Source organism: Sus scrofa, chromosome 9 (genome assembly GCF_000003025.6).
Source record: "Sus scrofa isolate TJ Tabasco breed Duroc chromosome 9, Sscrofa11.1, whole genome shotgun sequence".
NCBI classification, from domain to species: Eukaryota; Metazoa; Chordata; class Mammalia; order Artiodactyla; family Suidae; genus Sus; species Sus scrofa.
This window is the reverse complement of record NC_010451.4, coordinates 75,958,053-75,979,357: the sequence shown is the minus strand read 5'-3', so window position 1 is coordinate 75,979,357 and position 21,305 is coordinate 75,958,053. Positions and strand designations below refer to the sequence as shown.

General features: G+C 41.0%; 1 protein-coding gene across 3 annotated transcripts in view; it reads left to right on the top strand.

Annotated features, from left to right (window-relative positions):
• SLC25A13 (solute carrier family 25 member 13) overlaps positions 1-21,305 on the top strand; it is a 199,186-nt gene that overhangs the window by 1,249 nt on the left and 176,632 nt on the right. The window lies entirely within an intron of this gene.

Here is a 21,305-nt window from a genome sequence, read left to right as displayed (position 1 = left end):
TGTCCTTAATCAAAACTCTGTGATAACCCTCAAGAGGAAAACATGGCCAACACATCATATTCCTATTTATTCGAGCAAACTAATCACATTTGCAATGGAAATTATAAGCAGACAAATATATTTAAATGCTGTTCCATGACTTAAGTTTCTTCAGGCTCCCCAAATCTGCAGGCTTCTCCGTGTTCCTAGATTATGTGGCCCAAGTGGCCTTTCTTTTTTCTCTAATTACACTGAGTTACATCCTAAGGCATGTGCTCTGGGTGTGCATGTGCAGACACATGGGTATGTATATATAACTGTTTTAGGTAGCTCTCTGAGGATTACTGGGATTGGAACCTGCATGAGCCCTTTCAAACCCAATAGCCCTTGACCTTTTTTTTGCATTAAATTTGGTTGCAGTCAGAATTCACAACACGAATTATGTTCCCTCAAGGTGACTTATTCCAGCAGAGTAGATACCCATTCTTTATGTTCACTTTTATATCTGTAGATGAATTAATAATTTTACCTAATTTGGAGATAAAGTAATTGAGGATCTTAACTTGAGGAGTATGCATATAAATGGAGTAAAAGACTGATTAACTAGTATTAAAGTGAATGACATGTAAAGTTTAACCTTTGGGTTGTATTTTTATTAAACTGTCACATCATATCAATAAGTGCAGATGAATTTTAGCCAAGTAGTATAAAGCATTTCATTTTTTACTCTTCGGGAACTGGTGGTTTGGTTTATTTATTCATTTAAACTTGCCTCTTTTCAGGATTTCTGATGGCTCACGTCATATATACATATATTTATAATCCAACAGCACATATCAAAATCAAGTCAGAGTAGATGAGAAAAACAGGACAAAGGGAAAGTAAGATGAAGCCAGGACTAAGGTTAGTGGAACATATGAATGTATGTACTTGCTAGAGGTGACCGAATTTTTTAGCAGCCAAAGCCAAGAGGAAGTGATCAGTGAGGTCAGTTACTTGGGCGAGAGATCTCTTTGTTCTGCTCTTTGAGAGCAGTTTCTCCCCATGTCCTTTTATATGCAGGAGAAAACTACAGTCAGAACTACCTCATGATCACAAATGTATGTTTGTGTGTTCCACAAGATCATTTCTTAGCGTGTATTTCATGTTAGCTTAAGGACACTGAAATAAATGTAGTCTTAAAAGGTCTGCAGATGAGTTGTGCTGGTCCATCTTAGTTCAAGAATGGCCCTTATTTAGTTGCCTTTGGACTTTCCTTGTGGGGTGATTCTGTCCCTTGCTGGACAGTGCTGGGAGCCCAACTTGGAGGTCATGCTCTTTGCACAGATATTCCACAATGAACACCAAGCCATAGACTTAGCAATCTGGGCCTAGGATTGAAATCCTGTCTTGGAACTTGAGGAGCCTGACTAGGAGAGAATCCCATCTCAATGGAGTATCCAAGGACCCAGAATCTGAAACTCAGTAATTGTAGGTAAATTCTAGCACTCACTGTGGTGAACTCTTTGAATATTTAAGCAGATTTGATAGTTTCTGGACGAATTTAGCTATGCCCAGCAATTTCTTGATCTCTTGACCACTTTTTCATAGTTTTTTTTATCTTTTATTTATTCAAATTAACTTTTCCATGTCCCTCTTCCTTTAAATAGGAATAGGAAGGCAGAGAATCTGTTCATCGGTCTGCTTTTATTTTGATGTCTGCATGAAGATTAATGCAAGAGGCATTTTTTTTTTCGTAAAGTAACATTGATCTAAAACATGGTATTGTGAGATGAATTGAGAGAGCTTCCATCCCCTTGTCGCCTACTTTCAGAGGAATAATCTTTATGGGCTCCCTTGGTAGATGGTAGATGATAAGTGGTCGACCCATACCACTAGTGTTATTCTGAGTTTTTCTTTGAAAGACTTCCAAGCACTGCCCTACATTTATAAATATGAAAATAAGTTTTTAAAATTTTGTTTTATATATCTCCATAAAAATGCATTTTTAAAAAGTATTAGAGGAGTTCCCGTTGTGGCTCAGTGGTAACCAAACCCAACTAGTATCCATGAAGACTCGGGTTCCATCCCTGGCCTCTCTAAGTGGGTTAAGGATCCAGTGTTTCTGTGAGCTGTGGTGTAGGTCGCACACATGCTCAGATCCTGTGTTGCTGTGGCTGTGGTGTAGGCCAGCTGCTACAGCTCCAATTGGACCCCTGGTCTGGGAATTTCTGTATGCCATGGGTGTGACCCTAAAAAGCAAAAAAAAGTAAAAAATATAAAGTATTAGAAAGGTTATCCTTTTTCTTCCCCTCTGTGCCTTTGGTTGTAGTCAATATTTGTCACTGAGTTGAGTTTATATATTAGGAGTGATGAAACTTAAACTAGGCAAGAACTCAAAGAGTGCTCACTTGAGTTCGGGAATGAGTGATGTTCATGTAATTTGGACTCCAGTAATTTGGGTGAAATTAGCTTAGAATTAAAAGAACATTTGGATATAAACCAAAGCATTAATAATAATGAAAATTTGATCTGCAGGGCTAGTAAACTTAGTATCGATGGTCCATTCTTGACCAATTTGATGCCACGATCTTTAATTCCTTTAGAATTATTTCTTTTGCATTCTTTCTAATGTTCTACATGGGGCTAAACTAAGGATATGAAAATGGACTCTGATTAGGCCTTCAAGAAAACCACAACCCCACTACAGGCTAGATCCTCTCATGGATGTGCCCCAGGTAGGGTTAATGCCATAACAAGGGCTATGGGAGCATTGCAGAAGGAGCCTGTTTGGGACGGGTGGCGGGGGGGGGGGGGGAGTGTCTCAAAGGTAGTGGTATTTCAGAAGAAATGGTTGGAAGAAGAGGAAAAGCCCATTCTAGTGACAGAAAACATCACATGAAAGGCAGAGAAGTGATAGTAGGTAATGAAATAAGTAGGAGAGTGGCTAACATTTATTCTTTACTAGATGTGAGATTCGGTTCTAAATTCTCTCTTTCCCCCCTGCCCCATTTTATGGCTGCACCTGCGGCATTTGGAAGTTCCCGGGCCAGGGGTTGAATCGGATCTGCAGGTATGGCCCACACTACAGCCATGCTGACAACAGATCCAAGCCATATCTGCAACCTACACCACAGCTTGTGGCAACGCCGGATCCTTAACCAACTGAATGCAGTCAGAGATGGAACCTGCATCTTCATAGAATCAGTATTGGGTCTTTAATTCCCTCAGCCACAATGGGAACTCCCAGTTCTAAATTCTTTTCATTGTTAATTGCTTAATGCCTCCAACAGGCATTACTATCATTTCTGGTTTATGGATGAAGACTCTGAGACACCAAAGGTTATGTAAGTGGCCTGAGATCTGATAATTAAAAGGTTAAGGAACTGGGGTTCCTTACTATCACATACTATCATTTCTGGTTTATGGATGAAGACTCTGAGACACCAAAGGTTATGTAAGTGGCCTGAGATCTGATAATTAAAAGGTTAAGGAACTGGGGTTCAGGTCAGCCAGTCTGCCTCCAGAGTCTGTGCTCTTACCCTGTCTATCTTATTGTATGGCTAATGGTATAGCATTATGGAGAGAAGAGTTTATGGGTGAGGGAGGAGATGGCTTGGGAGGGGAAATTAGATGCCTCTTTGATTTAGGTCTTGTAACTGTAAACCAGATTTTTTTTTCTCTTTTTTTCTGGCCATGGCATGCGGAAGTTTCCAGGCCAGGGATCAGTCCCGTTCCACAGCAGTCCTTAACCAGCAGGCCGCTCAGGAACCTCAGACTTCTATTTTTGAGAACCACTTACATGGTGCTCACTGTATGCCAGACACGTTCCAAGTGCTTTACAAATAATAACTCAGTTATTTGTCATAATACTAAAAGTAGGTGTGGGCTATTTTTGTCCTCATTTTACAGGTGAGAAAACTAAGGTCTGGAGAGGTTAGGCAATTTCCTCAGAGTCATACAGAGAAGAAGCAACACAGTTTGGATTTGAACCCTGCCAGACCGTGTTCACAATCTCTTCCTTACCTTCCCAGACCTTAAAAAAAGTTCCATTTGCAAAGGAGCACATGAGAATTCATGTGGCATCAATTGGTGGACATGTGTATTTCCTGATCTTCCCACTCCAGTAGTTTGTACAGTGCTTTGCCACTCAGTATGTGCTTCATTCTTACGTGGTTTTCAACCAGATTGCACAGGCCAGAAATTGTCATATACCTTTTTTTTTTTCTTTTCTTTTCTTTTCTTTTTTTTTTTTTTTTTAAGAGCTTGAAGTTCTTTTCATGGCGCAGTGGAAACAAATCCAACTAGGAACCATGAGGTTGCGGGTCCGATCCCTGGCCTCGCTCAGTGGGTTAAGGGTCCGGCGTTGCCGTGACCTGTGGTGTAGGTTGCAGATGCAGCTCAGATATGGTGTTGCTGTGGCTCTGGCATAGGCTGGCAGCTGTAGCTCCAATCAGACCCCTAGCCTGGGAACCTCCATATTGCAGTGGGTGCAGCCCTGGAAAGACAAAAGACATAAAAAAAAAAAAAAAAAAAAAAAAAAAAAACCTTTACTGAGATACAGTTCATATGCCATGCAATAAACCCATTTAAAGTGTACATAACAGTGGTGTTTCCTACACTTGCAGAGTTGTGCAACTGTTATATGCCTTTGTAAAAATTTTAATCCATTGTTCACTAATTAGGACTTGGGCTATATATTTCACCTCTATGTTTTTCATGTTTCTCGTCTATAATAATACCCTCTTCAGAGGTCTGTTTTTGAGGATAAAATGTGATAGAGTTTATTAAGGATATTCTTTACATTGAAGGTTTTTTCTTCTTTGTGGTAAAAACTGCTGGGTGTTTGGTGATGTCATAATATTATAGTAAAACAGAACAGTTTTTGTACTGGGCAGAAAGGGAAGAAAGTATGCTACCATGATGTTGGTAAGTTACCATGTTTCCACTGCTGTTTGGTTCTTGGGTTCCTTAAACTGATGCAGCTGGATAGGCCTTGGGGTTTACGTAACACATTGTAAACCCTCCTCTCATCCTTTCTGTACCCTTTTACTAGGTGAAGAAATGGAGTCCTAGAAAAGTTTATAATTGGTCCAAATTCCCTTGAAACCCCTTTGCTTTTTGCCTTATTGTAGTGCAGGGGGTTCTCAGCACATCATAGTCCTCTGGACAGGGATAACAGGTTGATGCTTGGGTCTCACCCAGAGGTTCTGATTTAATTGGAGTTACATATGGCCTGAGCCTCAAGGTTCTTAAAGGCTCCCCAAGTGAATTAAATATACTCCTTTGTTTTATTTTATTTTATTTTATTTTTTGTCTTTTGTCTTTTTAGGAGGTTGCATATGGAGGTTCCCAGGCTAGGGGTCTGCATATGGAGGTTCCCAGGCTAGGGGTCTAATTGGAGCCGTAGCTGCCGGCCTATGCCACAGCCACAGCAATGCCAGATCCGAGCCTTATCTACAACCTACACCACAGGTCACAGCAACACAGGATCCTTAACCCACTGAGCAAGGGCAGAGATCGAACCCACAACCTCGTGGTTCTTAGTCGGATTCATTTCCATTGCTCCACGATGGGAACTGCTAAATATACTTCTACGGTTGCCAGCCACTGCTCTAGGTTGTTCTCATGCTCTTTGCTTCAAAGGATACTCTGGTGATTCCTTCTTAGAATAGGAAGAAATGCAGTGAGTTAAACGCAAATCCCCGGTGTGTCAGTTCAAAGGAAGGATGCTAAGGGGTCACCACAAGTTCTCCTCTTTCTTGACAGTTTCTTTTCAGTCCTTCTGCCCCGTTTCACCTTGGTGCTTAGACATCAAATTTATATGGTTTTGTCATTATCCTACAATATAGGTTTTAACACCAAATTGATTGAAAGCTCCTTTTGTCTCCTGTGAAGTCTCTGGTTTTCTGTATCAGTGTAGGTGCTTGAGGGGTGAAATGCTGCAGAATAATGTAATCCCTGTCTTTCAGCCTTTTCCCTGGCATAGGTGGGAGCCCATGTGTGGTCAATGTTCCCCAGCTGGGTCAAGGGGCTTTACAAGTGTTATTTGGCAAATTGAGAACTGGGGGTTGGGGGGAGGGGTTGAAAGCCCTCGTGTAGGGTAAGAAAATCAAGGAGCAGATGTTCTTGGACATTGCATTCTTTTATAAGATTGCTGGAGGAACTCAGACTCCTCCTGCCTCTCTGACCTTTTGTCTGATGAGCAGCCTCTGCTTTTGTTGAGTTCCTACATGGAAGCATTCCTTCCTGTATCCTCCATTATCTGTGAAGATTAGGCCTGCTGAGCCTGGTCCCTTCCTACTCTCCTTGCTTGCATTTGCTGCTTTTTAAGCCATTGGCCTTCCCACCATATTTCCTCGGATGCCTTTGGGTAGGTCTTGGAACAGAGGCATGTTTAAATCTGCAGATATGGTTGGCTTCTGCTTGGGAGGAAGGAGGATGTGCCCTTTGCAGTGATGTAATTCTCTTGGCAAAGTACTCAATGGTGACTGACTGGCCTGATTATCCAGACTCTCTTGTTGGGTCAAATCAGCCCCACCAGTGGTGGCTTTGGTCTCAGCTCCAAATTGTTCCCAGTGGCTGATTTGTAGAGAGGTGGTCTGGTTTGTTGATTGGAAACATTTAAAAGATAGAGAACTCATACTCACCATTTCCTTTGAAAATTTGCTGTGTAGTTGCATGAGTGAAAATAGGCCCAAATGGTTCCTTTTGAAAACTTAGGTGCTGACAACATAGCAAAGTTGGTAGTGTTGAAATTCTTAGCAATTCAACCTAAATAAACCACTCTATTTAATGGCTGTTATTAGGCTAGTAGCTTTGTCTTGATTTCCACCTGTAGTCACAGTTTCTGCATGTTTTCCATGAAAACTGTTGACTTCATATGAAAGTCAGATAGTTCAAGATACGCTTAACTGTTTTATGGTAAAATATCTTTTGCATAAGACATAGGACAATTTGTAAGAAAATTGTCTAAGTAAGTGTAGTGGAGGAAAAAGTTTCCCTCATCTCTCTTAGGATCCCCAGCTGGGTCTGAAAATTAAAATGACAAAGATAAAAGAAAAGCATCCAGATTTTTGTTGAATTTTTTTATGTGTACATGAGAACCTTCACAAGAGAATGAAAGTGACCAGAGCAGAAAGCTTTCTAACCTTTTAGATAAGAAAAACAACTTTGTAAAGAATTGTAAGACAAGTGGATTTGGAATAGGGGTAGTAAATGGTGAAGAAGTAACTAGAAAGACAAGGGTAAGTTTAACAAGGTTTGAGCATGCAAATATCTTGACTCCAACTTGCCCATCTTTAGTGATAAGAATGTCTTTCCTCCTGGTACCCTCTTCAGGGGAGCTAATGACCTGTTTCAGGAAAGAAGGGCGGGGTTGGGGCGGGGAGTCAGAGTGACCTTCCTGCTTCTACCTTTTTCTTAAACTCCTTCAGCTTAAGTTACTGAATATGCCAAGATGCCATATTTTGGGGTAACATGTCCTGCACCCCATCATAAGCCTGATTTGAAAAGGCTTTCAAATCCAGGCACATAATTAGTAGTTTCTTCTGAATTAGACTGTCCGATCCCAGTAATAATTATAGTCTGAACTGCAGAGGAGCGCCCACTGCTCAGTCATGTGGGGAAGAGCTTTAAGAACGCTTTTGTTTGTTTTTAATCAGTAGCTCTGGTTTAGTGAAAGAGCCCTGGACCAGAAGGCAGGAGAACCTAGATTACAGGTCCAGTGCTTCCACTGCTGGTGAGACTTCTCCAGGTGCTCAGTATCCCCCTGTGGAAAACAGGGCGCATCTGTGATATCTGTGATGCCCAATCAAAATGTAACACATGACAGCACTTTGGGGATTATCAGGTGCTGTAGGAGTGTCAAGTGATGTCTGTTGGAGACTGTGGGACATTTCCACTTAACTGAAAACTAGGGACATAGATAGTATTTGACCAACCTGAACAAAAGATGATGTGCTTTTCTTAAGCTCATGATCTGCCGCATAGTCACTATAATGGCTAGCCAGTTTGGCTGCTTCCATGACCAGATTCTCTGAGTGGTCTTCCTGGAGCCTTGATCTTGGGGGGTTATGGTTGTAGGACCAAGAACATTGGTTTTACTTGGGAGCTTGTTAGAATTGCAGCATCTGTGACCCGGGCCAAATATTCTGTTGTGTCAGAATCTGAATTTAAATAGGTTCTCCTGAGGATGGTATGTGCATTAAAGTTTGAAGAATATTAGTCTGGAACTCTCATTGCTGTGTTGTTAAGTGGAGCTGCTTTTCTGAACTAAGGGTACTTTTTGATTTGGTTGTAAGCCAGTCCAACTTTTTGCAGAATTAAATACATAGTGATAAAATCCAGTACAAATTTTAGGGTTCTCAGAGCTGATTTTGATTCCTTTGGGGCCAAGGTATTATTTTAGAACATGTCTCTGAGCTATTAAGTGTCGTACTCTTCTCCATTTCTTTACTACCTACTCATACTTCAAGATTCTGAAAATGAACTTACGCCTGTTCTGTTTTTTGACCTTTTCTCCTAAGGATCACCAGTGATCTCCATTCTAAAACTGTTGGCCTGTCCCCCTTATCTCTGGCCTCATAGGACCCACTCCTTCCTTCCTGGAATGCCTTCTGTCAGTTTTCATAATGTGCCCTCGCCTTAAGGGGTCAGCTCACACTAATCCTGTATTCTCCTTGGCTGGCTTCATTTTGTCCTTCTGCCTCCCTCTGCAATGTTGATGTCCCCCAGACCCTGCCTGAGATCCTCTTCTTTCTGACAGGTATGCTCCATGGTACTCCCCAGCTGGGTCAGCTCTCCCAACCGCCAGCCTAGCACTTAGCTGTTTGTTGGAAATCTTGATTTGTCTGAGTCAAAGGCATTCCAAACTCTGTTTACTAGAATTGAATGCCTTATCTTGGTCATTCCTCACTTTTAGCTTCAGCTTAACTTTCCTACTAAAGTTTCTGGGTAGGTGAGTAAGTATCTGTGTGGGTAGCTAAAAGAGACACACACTGTTGGCAGGAACTTGGATGCAGGCAAAGAGCTAGGTCGGTCAAACTCTTCTTTTTCCCTGAGTTTCCCACACAGGTATGTCCTGTCTCCTCCATTTATGTTCAGGTCCTCATGCCTTTTAGCTCTGGCATTGCTATAGCTCCAAGCTGGTTTTGCCTTTGGTCTCGTCCCTTCACTTTCCTTGCCATTCTGCAGTGTCAAAGGAAGCTTCTAAGACTGGCTCTTGTCTCCCTGTTAAGAGCAGTTCTGTGTTCATTGGTACAGTTGCTTAAAAAAAGCATTCAGGTATGTTACTGAGTCCAACTATATGGGAGCTGCTATGCTAAGTGTGGGGCTTTCCCAAACGAGGAAGCTATTGGACTTGTTTTTAGGAAATCACAGTCTGTGGAGATTAAAGGATAATATGAGGCCCCAGCCTTCATTATTTGATCTTTATAATCGTCTACAAGGTAGTCGGAAGGTGTTGTAACCTCATTTGACAGAGAAACTTAAGGCTCGGAGAGGTTATGCAATAATAGTGACAACAGTGGCTTACATTTATGTAACAGTTATACAAAAGCCAGGCACTGCTCTAGGCACTCTTTATGTGAAGTAATTTAATCTTCCCAGCAATCCCATGGCATTTAAGTGTGATGACCTTCTCCGTTACACAGCTGGGAAACCTCATCTGTACAGAGTGGTTAAGTCTCTCGAGGCACAGAGAAATTAAGCCACTTGCCTAAAGTCGCACAGCTTACAAGCAGCAGGGCTATGATGTGAACACAGGCGGCCTGGCCACGGAGTCCACTCACTTAACCACTGAACCGCGTTGTCCTCTTCACTGTACCTTGCTGTGTAGTGCGGTTTCATTATGCCTACAGAATAAAATTTAATCTTGTTAGCCGGTTTATGCCTCCTTGCTCTTGGCTGTTGTCTGACTTTTCCAGTATTACCTCATGCCCGTTGCTGTCTCCTGTCCCTTACAGTGGTTTGTAAATGGGACATATCCAAGCCCTGTTCACATTCCTTGTCATAAAGCTATGGCAGTGGGGTAGCAGGAAAAAGGGGAGCTTATTTGTTTGTTTAACTCAGAGCTCAGTCAGAGACAGGGATGTTTCTTGTCATGCCTCTGTATTGGTGGGCAGGTTTTGTTTGTTTGTTTGTTTTTATTTCCCTCAGTTTTAGGGAAAGTGGTCTCAGTTTCATTTCCTCATTCCTTGAAGTATCTGTAACGGTGTTAAAACCCACATTTGAGTTTATAGTTTTATAGTTAGTTTGTTCTAATCAGAATTCAGACACAGTCCGCACATAGCATTTGGTTGATAATGTAACTCTTGTTAATCTATAGGTTGACTTCCCCTCTTTTTGTGTATTTCCTTGCAGTTTATTTGATGAGCAGATTGGGTCCTCTTTCCTTAGTTTTCCACAAGCTTGGATTTTACTGATTGTACCCCCCTGGTGTTCCTCCATTCCCAGTGTTTCCCGACAATTGATAGTTAGATCTAGTTGCTTGATCAAGTTTAAGGTTTTATTTATTTTTATTTTTTGGTTTTGGCTAGAATACTTCCTAGGTGGTTGCGGGCTGCCTCCCTCAGGTTACTGGGCCCTTGGTACTGGATACTCCCATCAGGAGGCTCATAATTCCTGGTTGTTTGCTTTGTTGTTATGTTTGGTGAGCAGGTTTGGATGTTGCCTTCCTGGTCCACCAGCTTTTTGCATTATGATTTGTTTTAGTTGGCTGTTTTAATATTCACAATTATTCTTTCAGGCGCATTGTGATTTCCATCCTTTAAACACACACGTGTATCTGTGTGTTTTATAGACATACATATGTAGATATATGTGTACATTACAGTGAGTGTGTATCACCGTTACAACAGATAGTGGCTGTTAAAATCGACTGGCTATTAATTAATGGACACAGAGTTTGTTTTTGGATGATAAAATGGATAGTGCTGATGGTTGTACATATTGTGAATCTTCTCAATGCCAGTGAATTATACATTCAAAATAGTTAACATGTTAAATTTTATGTCTGTTTTGCCACAATAAAAACAAGTCAATTGAAAATGGATTGTATCACCTTGCTGTATGATAGGAAATTGACAGAACACTGTAAACCAGCTATGATGAAAAAAATAAGAAAGAAAATGGCTTGTAATATTGAATTAAAAAAAAATCTGAGGATTTCTTCTGTGGTGTAGTAGGTTAAGGATTCGGCATTGTCACTGTAGCGGCCTGGGCCACTTCGGTTGGATCCGTGGCCTAGGAACTTCCATATGACTGGGGTGCAGCTCTCCTGCCCCCCCACCACAAAAAAAATTCTCCAAATTTGGAGTTCCTAGTGTGCTGCAATGGGTTAAGAATCCGACTGCAGCATCTCAGGTGTCTGTGGAGGCTCAGGTTTGATCCCCAGCCGGTGCAGGTCAAAGGAGCTGGTGTTGCTGCAGCTGGGGCAGTCAGATTCAGTCCCTGGCCTGAGAGCTTACATATGGCACAGGTGTGGTCATAAAAAAATCTGTAGTTCCCTTGAGGCTCAGTAGGTTAATACAGTGGCTTAGGTCACTGCTGTGGTGCAGGTTTGATCCCTAGCCCAAGAACTTCCACATGCTATGGGTGAGGCCAAAAAGGAATAGAAAATCCATCATTCTATGACTAAGTATTATTCCTCTCCCAAAAGAGTCAAAGTGAGATGGAGGTGGAAGGGGGGTTTTAAACTCCTGTTTACTAAAGAATGCTGACTAATAAAGTGGAAAGTATGATAGAATTAGAAAAAGAAAAAAATTACTTGGCAACCTATAGGTAATAATTGATTCAGGCAAGTGTCCTCAGTGGATGCTAAACTCCTTCAGTAAAAGATGGTTGGAATTCTCATTGTTTAGAATATCTCCCCATAAATTATTTACAAACTGCAAAGAGGAAAAAGTACCATTACGATGGGGGCTCACCCTCAGTCTGTGATCCAGTTAAACATCACCAGGAAGTAGCAGAAGCTAGCATGGCGTACCCACTGATGGCATGGAATGGGAAGTACATGACATGACCTTTGGAGAATTCTTGCTAAAAATGTTGAATCTGAATCTAGTCACAAGGAAACAATCAGACACATCCAGAAAATAGGACATTCTGTAAGATCTCTTGTTTGACTTAAAAATGCCAATGTTATGAATGAAAAGGCTAGATTAATGGAGGCTCCGAAAGAGACATGACAGCCAAATACAGTGCTTGAACCTGGATCCAAAATATATAAAATAATGTCTCCATTGGATCAGCTTGAATAAAGAGTTTATATTAAGTGATACTGTATTCGTTGGTGAGGGCTGCCATAACAAAATACCACAGACATAGTGGTCTAAACAACAGAAATTTATTTTCTCACAAATCTAGAGTCTAGATGTCTAGGATCAAGGTGTTGGCAGGGTTGGTTTCTTCTGAGGCCTCTCCCCTTGGCTTACAGATGGCCTTTGTCTCCTTGTATTTTCACATGGTCTTCCCACTATGTCTGTGTCCTAATTTCCCCTTCTTACAAGGACACCAGTCTTAATGGATTAGGGCCCACCTTAATGACCTCATTTTATCTTAATTACCACTTTAAATATCTTATCTCCAAATACAGGCACATTCAGAGGTACCTGGGGTTAGTGCTTCAGCATATGAATTTTGGGAGGACAGTTCAGCCCATAACAGATAGTGAATCATTTTTATTTTTTAAATTGAAAAAAAATTTTTTTTAAGGGCCACACCTGTGGCATATGTAAGTTCCCAGGCTATGGGTCGAATTAGAACTGCAGCTGCCAGCCCATGCCACTGCTACAGAAATACCAGATTCGAGCCACATCTGTGATCTACACCACAGCTTGTGACAAAGCTGGATCCTTCACCTACTGGGCAAGTCCAGGGATTGAACCTGCATCCTCATGGAGACTGTATTGAATTCTTAACCTACTGAGCCACAATGGGAACTCCTGAATCATTTTTAAATTGTCTTGGGTGAAATAGTGATACTAAGGTTCTGAAGGACAGTGGTCCTTGTTTTTTCTTATATTTTATGTTTCCCACTGGATTTTAAGGTACTGAGGACGGGGACCTTCTGTAGACAATAGATATCCTTCAAAGTTCCTGTTGCACAGCATTTAGACACCATTTGTTGAATTGTTAAATTGGGTGCCACCTGTGGAAAAGTAAAAGGGGAAAGGAGATTTTCTGTTGCAGGCATGTGGTTTGTTGGAAACTTTTCTTTCTCTAATAAACCATTTTCTCAATCCCCTCCATCCCTCACCAAGTGAAAAAAATAATTTGGAATACTAGAGGAATTGTACATGGGTCATCTGCAAGAGAGTGTATGGTTATGGAGGGCAGGGATTGGGTTGTCCAAGGTGGATGGATCTTCATGACTACAGAGAGGCTGCATCAGAACAAGGCTTCTGGAGAAATGTGCTCCCTTTTGACTAAGAACATCCACCTGAGTTATAGGGAGATGGTTCCAGCAGGTCCAAAGAGTATGTCCATTGCTACTGTTTCATACCAGCTGGTCCCAGTAGAGAACTGGGTCCTCCAGGTGGCTTGAAAGGAAAGGCTGGTGGTAAACAGGGTCTCTTATCTGCCTCTGCCAGGCCCATTGGCAAGGACTGCTATTCCTTGGGAGTCTTCACATACTTATTTTATTGCAGGTTGATGCGGACTCTGTGCTTCGAGAGATTCTGTTTTCTTTCCATTGTGAACTGAGATGGGAATCTTAATTCCAGAAAAAAAAGCTCAGGCCCTGGTTTTCTTATGGTGGTCCTTGGAAATCTCTTTTGGCCCATTTTTAGGGTCCACCAGCAGTTTAAGGAGAGCCTGGTCTTGACCTTTGCCCAGTTTTCCATTAGGTTATTTGCTTTTTCATATTGATTTGATCTAAGAGCACTTTAAGAACTTTGGCTCTTTGTCCAGTTGCGCTTTATTTATTTATTTGTTATTTCAGTTGTTTGATGTTTAACTGGTTCGTACACACTTCAGAGTTTTAAAAGTTTTTATGTTGTGTATTTATTAATCTTTTCCTGTAGAGCTTCTGTGTTATGTGCACTCTGGGTTGTCTGTCATGTTTAAACATCACTTTCCCACTTAATATTACATAAGAAACCACTCATGTTTGATAACAGATGAAATTTTTGTTGTTGATATTCGACACCAGGAGGTTAGGAACCAGTGCCACATCCATCAGCCAGCATGACCTGCTGCCAGCTCAGCCCAGACCTTCTGCTGGTTCAGATTCTTAGGAGGAAATCTAGTTAGTTCAGAAAGCCAAGAGAGCCTTCCTTCCCTTGGGGCTCAGCTGTCTGCTGATGACTCAGTGAGCTGGGCCACTGTGAGTATGGAAAGGATCCAAGTGACTGGGAAGTGACGTGCTGCTGGTTCTGTCTCAGATTCTGCTCCTTTCATTCAATCCTGATTCTCTCTCCCTCTCTTTCTCTAACAGATGAGGAAATGGAAGTCATATCCAGGTTAACAATAGAGTCACAAGTTCCCATTGTGGTGCCTGGGAAAGGAATCCCACTAGTATCCCTGAGGATTTGGATTCGATCCCTGGCCTTGCTCAGTGAGTTAAAGATTTGGCGTTGCTGTGGCTATGGTGTAGACCAGCAGCTGTAGCTCTGATTTGACTCCTAGCCTGGGAACTTCCATATGCCGCACAAAAACAAAAAAACAGTAGAGTCAGAATCTAAACTTCCAATATTGCAAAGTCCATGAAATAGGTGCAGATAGCATTCTGTGAGGGAAATCTGGTTAGGGAATCTGGAAAATCTTCCAGGAGAGGAATTGGTATTTGACTTGAGCCTTAGAAAAATGGTAGGTAGCATTTTTTTATGCTTCTCATTATGGAAAATTTCCATAAGAAATTAGAACGATGTAACCAAGTCCTGTGTCCCTTTCTAGCCAATTTCAGTAATTATCATTTTATGGCCAATGTTGTTTAATTTATACCCCACCCTTGCTCATTCCCCCCCCCCGATGTTTTCAAAGCAAATCCCCAATATCATATCTGTACATATTACTATATATGTCTAAAACAGATTTTTAAAATCCACAACCAAAAATATCATTGTCATGTCTACAAATAATTTCAGTGCTTCAAATATCTATTCTGTATACATTTTACATGTTTCCCCTATTGTCTTATAATTTTTTTTTTGAATTGTCATCTGAATTGGGCGCAGGCATTGCCATCTTTTGATGCGACCTAATTTTCTTTAATCTCTAGATTTCTCTGCTTTTTTCTTAATCCCGTTTCTTTTTTTCCTTCTGAAAGCCAGTATAATGATTGAGGTCATAGACTCTGTTCAGACTATGGCTCTGCACAAGTTACTCCATCTCTCTTTACCTCAGTCTCCCCATCTATAATTGGGGCATGGTTGTTTTTACTTCCTGGGTTAGTGGGAGGGTCCGTGTGCTCACGTTTTTAAAGCTCAGAGCCAGGCTTGGGACATAGAAGCTTTACAGAAGAAGTGTGAGCTTCCAGGAGGGGTTGGAACCAGAGAGGTTGTTCAGAGTCGTGTTGAAAGTCCATGGGGTGTGGGACAGGGCAGAGCAGGACGTGCTCCAGTGAAGTTGTGCACAGTCTTTGGGAGGAGGGCTCCTGTTCTTTTTCTCTTAACTTCTTCCTGGGTTCTTGACTATTCTTCAAGTGTATGATGTTGACGCATAGCAGAATATTGAACAGTTAAGGTATGATTTAGTGAAAGCAACTTTCTATTGTCCTTTGATTTGCTGCTTTCTCTTCCTCTGCATTTATTAAGTTAGCTATTCTCTCTCAGAAACCATTTTAACTTTCTGTGGCATTATCTGGGCTCCAGCAACTTGTGATCTCCTAAGTAGAACCTTTCAGCACTTTATAAATATGTCATATACTTTTTATATTCCTTTGTTCCCCATCAGGAACATACATCCCAGTCTTCAGAAGAGCACAATCAGTTTTTATTCATTGAAGGAGCAGTAGTAATTTGACACTTGCTAATATGTAACAAATTATATTGGGAGTGGTAATTACAGTTGCAGCTGGTTCCTAATTATACTGTAACCTTGATGCTTTAAAAAAATTGAGACAGAGTTCAGCATATAATACTGCGAATAATATACTGCTTTAGGCAGGTCTGCCTTCCACTGAATCACTGGGACTTAGGTATCATGATGCCAAATCAAAAAGACTTTATTCTAAACTGCTTTCAGCAAGAGTGTTGTCCAGTAGCAGCTTTCCTCATCTGGAGAATAGGGATATTAATGACTCTTCACTTTCAATAGTTTCAGCGATGTTTAGGTGAGATCAGGCTTAAGGCCTTTAGCACCATGTCTAGCATAGAGTTAAGGGCCCAGTAAAAGTTAGCTGGTCAGTGTTAATCAGTAATAAATGATTTGCATTTCTCTAATCAGTGATGTTGAGCATTTTTTTATGTGCTTGCTGGCCATCTGTATATCTTGCTTGGAAAAATGTCTATTCAGATCTTTTGCCCATTTTTCGATTTGGTTACTGGCTTTTTTGCTGTTGAGTTGTATAAGTTGCTTGTATACTCTAGAGATTAAGCCCTTGTCAGTTGCATCATTTGAAACTATTTTCTCCCATTCTGTGAGGTGTCTTTTTGTTTTCTTTTTGGTTTCCTTTGCTGTGCAAAAGCTTGTCAGTTTGATTAGACCCCATTGGTTTATTTTTGCTTTTATTTCTGTTGCTTTGGGAGACTGACCTGAAAAAATATTCATAAGGTTGATGTCAGAGAATGTTTTGCCTGTGTTCTCTTCCAGGAGTTTGATGGTTGCCCGGGGGGAGGGGGGGAGGGGGAGGGATTGGGAGCTTGGGGTTAATGGATGCAAACTATTGCTTTTGGAATACACTAACAATGAGATCCTGCTGTGTAGCACTGAGAGCTATGTCTAGATACATACAACGCAACACGACAATGGGAGAAAAAATTATGTGTACGTGTATGTGTAACTGGGTCCCCATGCTGTATAGTGGGGAAAAAAAAATGTAATAAAAAAAAAAATGACCCAGCTCCAAGACTTTACCTCTGCCACTCCTGAGTCCAGCAGAGTTCTGCTGGACTTAGTTCTGCCACCACCCTAATTTGTGATGGTACCTGTCATCACACACTTTGTACCAGTTGTTTCCCTCGGGTGGTGGGGGGCAGGGCCTCTGGTTATTTGCCATTGTCCTCTCAGAGCCTGGCTCTGGGCCTGGGATGTGATAGGCTTCCTGTAGGTGATTGTGTTGCATGAATGGGGAGAAGGAGCAGCATCGTCTAAGGCAGTGGTTCTCAACTGGGGTTGGGGTAATTTTGCCCCCCAGGGAGCCAGGGAGTATTTGGTGATGTTTGGAGATGTTGGTTGTCACACCTGAAGAAGGGGTTGCTAATCACTAGAGGTCAGGGATGTTGCTAAATATCCTATGATGCAAGAGACAGCCCTCTACAACAGAGAATGGTCTGACCCAAAATGTCAGGAGGCCAAGGTTGAGAGACCCTGGTAAAAGGCAGTTTTTGATGCCTTAGTTTGTGACCCTGTGGGAAAGGCATGGGGCTTGGGGCAGATTGACTGTTTGACTTGCAGCTTTCTTAACTATAAAGGAAAAGAATCCAGCCAACTTCAAGAATTATTTGAAAAGAAAGGGAGATAATATAGACATGTGACTTTGCCTGATTAGACTCATCTTGATGGTCCTGGATATCCATGATCTTTTTTTTTTTTTTTTTTTTTTGGTAGACTTCCTTATTATTATTATTATTAGAGCAGTTTTAGTTCATAGGAAGAAAAGTTCAGAGATTTCCCATATACCTCCTGCACCCCCCCCCCCCCATTCATAACCTCTCCCATTATCGTCATTCCCCATCAGAATGGTACATTTGTTAAAATTGAAGTGCCTGCACTGACACATCATTATCAACCAAAGTCCATGGTTTCTGTTAAAGTTGACTCTTGATGTTGAACATTCTGTGAGCAAATTTTATAGTGATATTTATCCATCATTACGGTATCGCACGTTGTCTTTTCACTGCTCTAAAAAATCTGTGCTCTGCCTATTTTCCTTCCCTATTTCCTAGCAACTACTGATCTTTTTAGTGTCTCCATAGTTTTTGCCTTTTCCAGAATGACATGCAGTTGGAATCATACAGTATATAGCCTCTTCAGATTGGCTTTTTTCACTAAATAATATGCATTTAAGTTTCCTTCCTGTCTTGTCATGGCTTGGTAGCTCATTTTTTAGTGCTTAGTAACATTCCACTGTCTGGATGTACCAGTTCATCCATTCACTGACTAAAAGACATCTTGGTTGCTTCTAGCTTAGATCAGTTATGAATAGAGCTGCTGTAAACATCCATCCATCCAGGTGTTTGTGTGGACATAGTTTTCAACCCCTTTGGGTAAATACTAAGCAGCATGAATGCTGGATCATATGGTAAGAGTATGTTTAGATTTGGGAGTTCCCCGATGGCTCAGTGGGTTAAGGAACTGGTGTTGTCACTGCTGTGGCTCAGGTCCTGCTGTGATATGGGTTTGACCTCTGGCCTGGGAGCCTCTCTTTGCTGCAGGCAGCAGCAACAACCCCCCACCACTTGCCCCCCCCCAAAAGGATATGTTTAGTTTTGTAAGAAACCTCCAATCTGTCTTCCAAAGTGGACGTACCACTTTGCACTCTAGCAAACAATGAGAATTCTTTTTGCTGCACATTGTCACCAGCATTTGGTATTGTCAGTGTTCTAGATTTTGGCTGTCTAGTAGGTATGTAGCAGTATCTTATTGTTTTTATTTCTATTTTCCTGGTGACAGAAGATGTGGAATGTTTTTTCATGATTATTTGCTATTTGTGGTGAGGTTGTTTGTTAAGGTCTTTGGCTCATATTTTAGTCTTAATTGGGTTTTCTTTTTGAATTTTGAGAGTTCTTTGTGTATTTTGGGTAACAGTCATTTATTGGCTATTCTTGTGCAAATACTTTATCTCAGTGTTGGCTTATCTTTACCTTCTTTTGACAGTGTATTTCACAGAGCAGAAATTTCTGTTTTTGTTTTTATGAAGCTAGCTTATCATGGATACTGCCTTTGGTATTATATCTAAAAAATTGTCACCAAACCCCAAGGCTGTCTAAGTTTTCTCCTGTGTTATAAGAGTTGTATATTTAGGTCTGTGATCAATTTTGAGTTAATTTTTGTAAAGTTGTAAGGTGTGTGTCTAGAATTTTTTTTTTTTTTTCCCCACAGCCACAGCATGTGAATGTTCCTGGGCCAGGGATCAAACTCACACCACAGCAGTGACTATGCCAGATCCCTAACTGCTAGGCCACCAGGGAACTCCTAGAATTGTTTTTTACATGTGGATACATAGCACCATTTGTTGAAGAGACTATCTTTAGTCTTTTGTCAAAGATCAGTTGACTATATTTATGAAGGTCTATTTCTAGGCTTTCTATTCTGTTAGATTGAGGATCGTTATGTCTTTTTGGAGAATTGACTCTTTTGTCATTATATAATGTCCCTCTTTATCCCTATTAACTTCCCTTGCTTTAAAATGGGCTCTGTCTGAAAGTAATACAGCTATTCTGCTTTCTTTTGATTACTTTGTGCATGGTATATCTTTATTCATCTCCTTTTAATCTATGTGTGTCTTTGTATTAAAAAAAATTTTTTTTGAAAATGGCATATGGTTGGGTCTTATTTTTTGATGCATGCTGACAATCTCAGATTAAATTAATTAATTATTTGTTGCACTGAGGTTTAAAGTGATTTTGATATTCCTCCTTGGTGTTCTCTAATCTTTGTGGATTGGTGGCGTGTCTGACATTGATTGAGGGGAAATTCTGAATCATTATTTCAAATATTCCTCCTGGTCCTTTTTCTCTTTCTTCTCCTCTTGTATTTCCATTACATGTAAATAACACCTTTTGTAACTGTCCCACAACCTTGAATAGTCTCTTTTGTTTCTTGTTTTTTGTTCTAATTTTTTTTCTTTTTTCTTTGCTTTTCAGTTTTGGAGATTTCTATTGAAATATCATCAGGCTCAGTTGTATCCAGTCTCCTAATAAGCCCAACAAAGACATTTGTTGTTATTTTTGATCTCCAGCATTTCTTTTTGGTTCTTTCTTAGAATTTCCCTTTTTCTGCTTACATTGTTGATCTGTTCTTGAATGCTGTCTACCTTATCCATCAGAGCCCTTAGCATATTCATCATAGTTGTTTTAAATTCCTAGTCTGATAATCTCAACATACCAGCCATATTTGAATCTGGTTTTGATGCTTGCTCTGTGTCTTCAAATTGTGTCTGGTTTTGTTTGTTTGTTTGTTTTTTCTTTTTCTTTTTTTTGCTTTTGCTGTTTGGTATACTTTGTAATTTTCTCTTAGTAGCCATACATGATGTGATGTAGTGGATAAAAAGAAGTGCTCTGTCTAGTCCTTCAGGATTGTGGGGGAAGGATGCAGAGGGAGAGGCCTCTGTTCGTTAGAGAGCCAGTGTCCCTGGACAGTGTACTTCACGAGTGTTCTCAATTTTTACCCTCCCCTTGGGTGGGAGAGTGTGGCTAGAGGTGGGCTGGAGTTAGGTATTGCCCCTCACTCTGGTCAGCTGCTCTGGTAAGCAGGTTAGGCTTCTAGGGCTCTTATCTTCTGAGGCAGACTTTGTTATAAAGAACAGAATCCTCTGATGCATTTCAGCTTGTTCCTTTTCCTTGTCTTCTACTGGAAATGTCAGCTGATTTTTCCCTGATATTCACTGAGAACCAGGTTGAGTTCCAGGAGGTAAAACTCACAAAAGTGTGGGGAATCCACTATGTCTGGGTCCCCATAGAATTTTTAATCTTTGTCTTGTCTATACTGAGACTCCAGCAATTGATCATGTCAAGTTCTGGGTTACCTGCTCTAATCTGGTTCCTGCAGAGGTTTCAACTCATGGGTTTCAGCTCTGATAAGCTGTGATCCTCTGGTTCTGCCATTTTGTCTCTCCATTTTGGGGGGCAGTGCTTTGCCTGGTGACCTCACTTCTCTGATGGATCTAGGGAGGGTAGCTGATTTTTCCATTTTTAAGCTTTTGACTTGTTAGGACAGAGTGGTACCTTCCAAGCCCTTTACATACTGGGCTGGAAACCAGATGTCTTCCTGTCACCTTTTGACTACCTTTCTTGTATTGGAGCAAGGCTTCCCTGACAGAATGTATGAGTCAGAGCTCAGTTCCCAGCTTTCTTTGCAACCAGGGCGCAAGCTTATGATCTAGCTTTGGCAGTTAGATGCTCATATGTGACTTTGATTTGGAAGAGGGAGCGGCTTGTGTGTGAAATTTCCATTTCAGCTGGCCTGACAGGCAGCCTAGGCAACCTGCTTTTGTTGTGGAATATGAGGTAGATTTCTCACCAGGT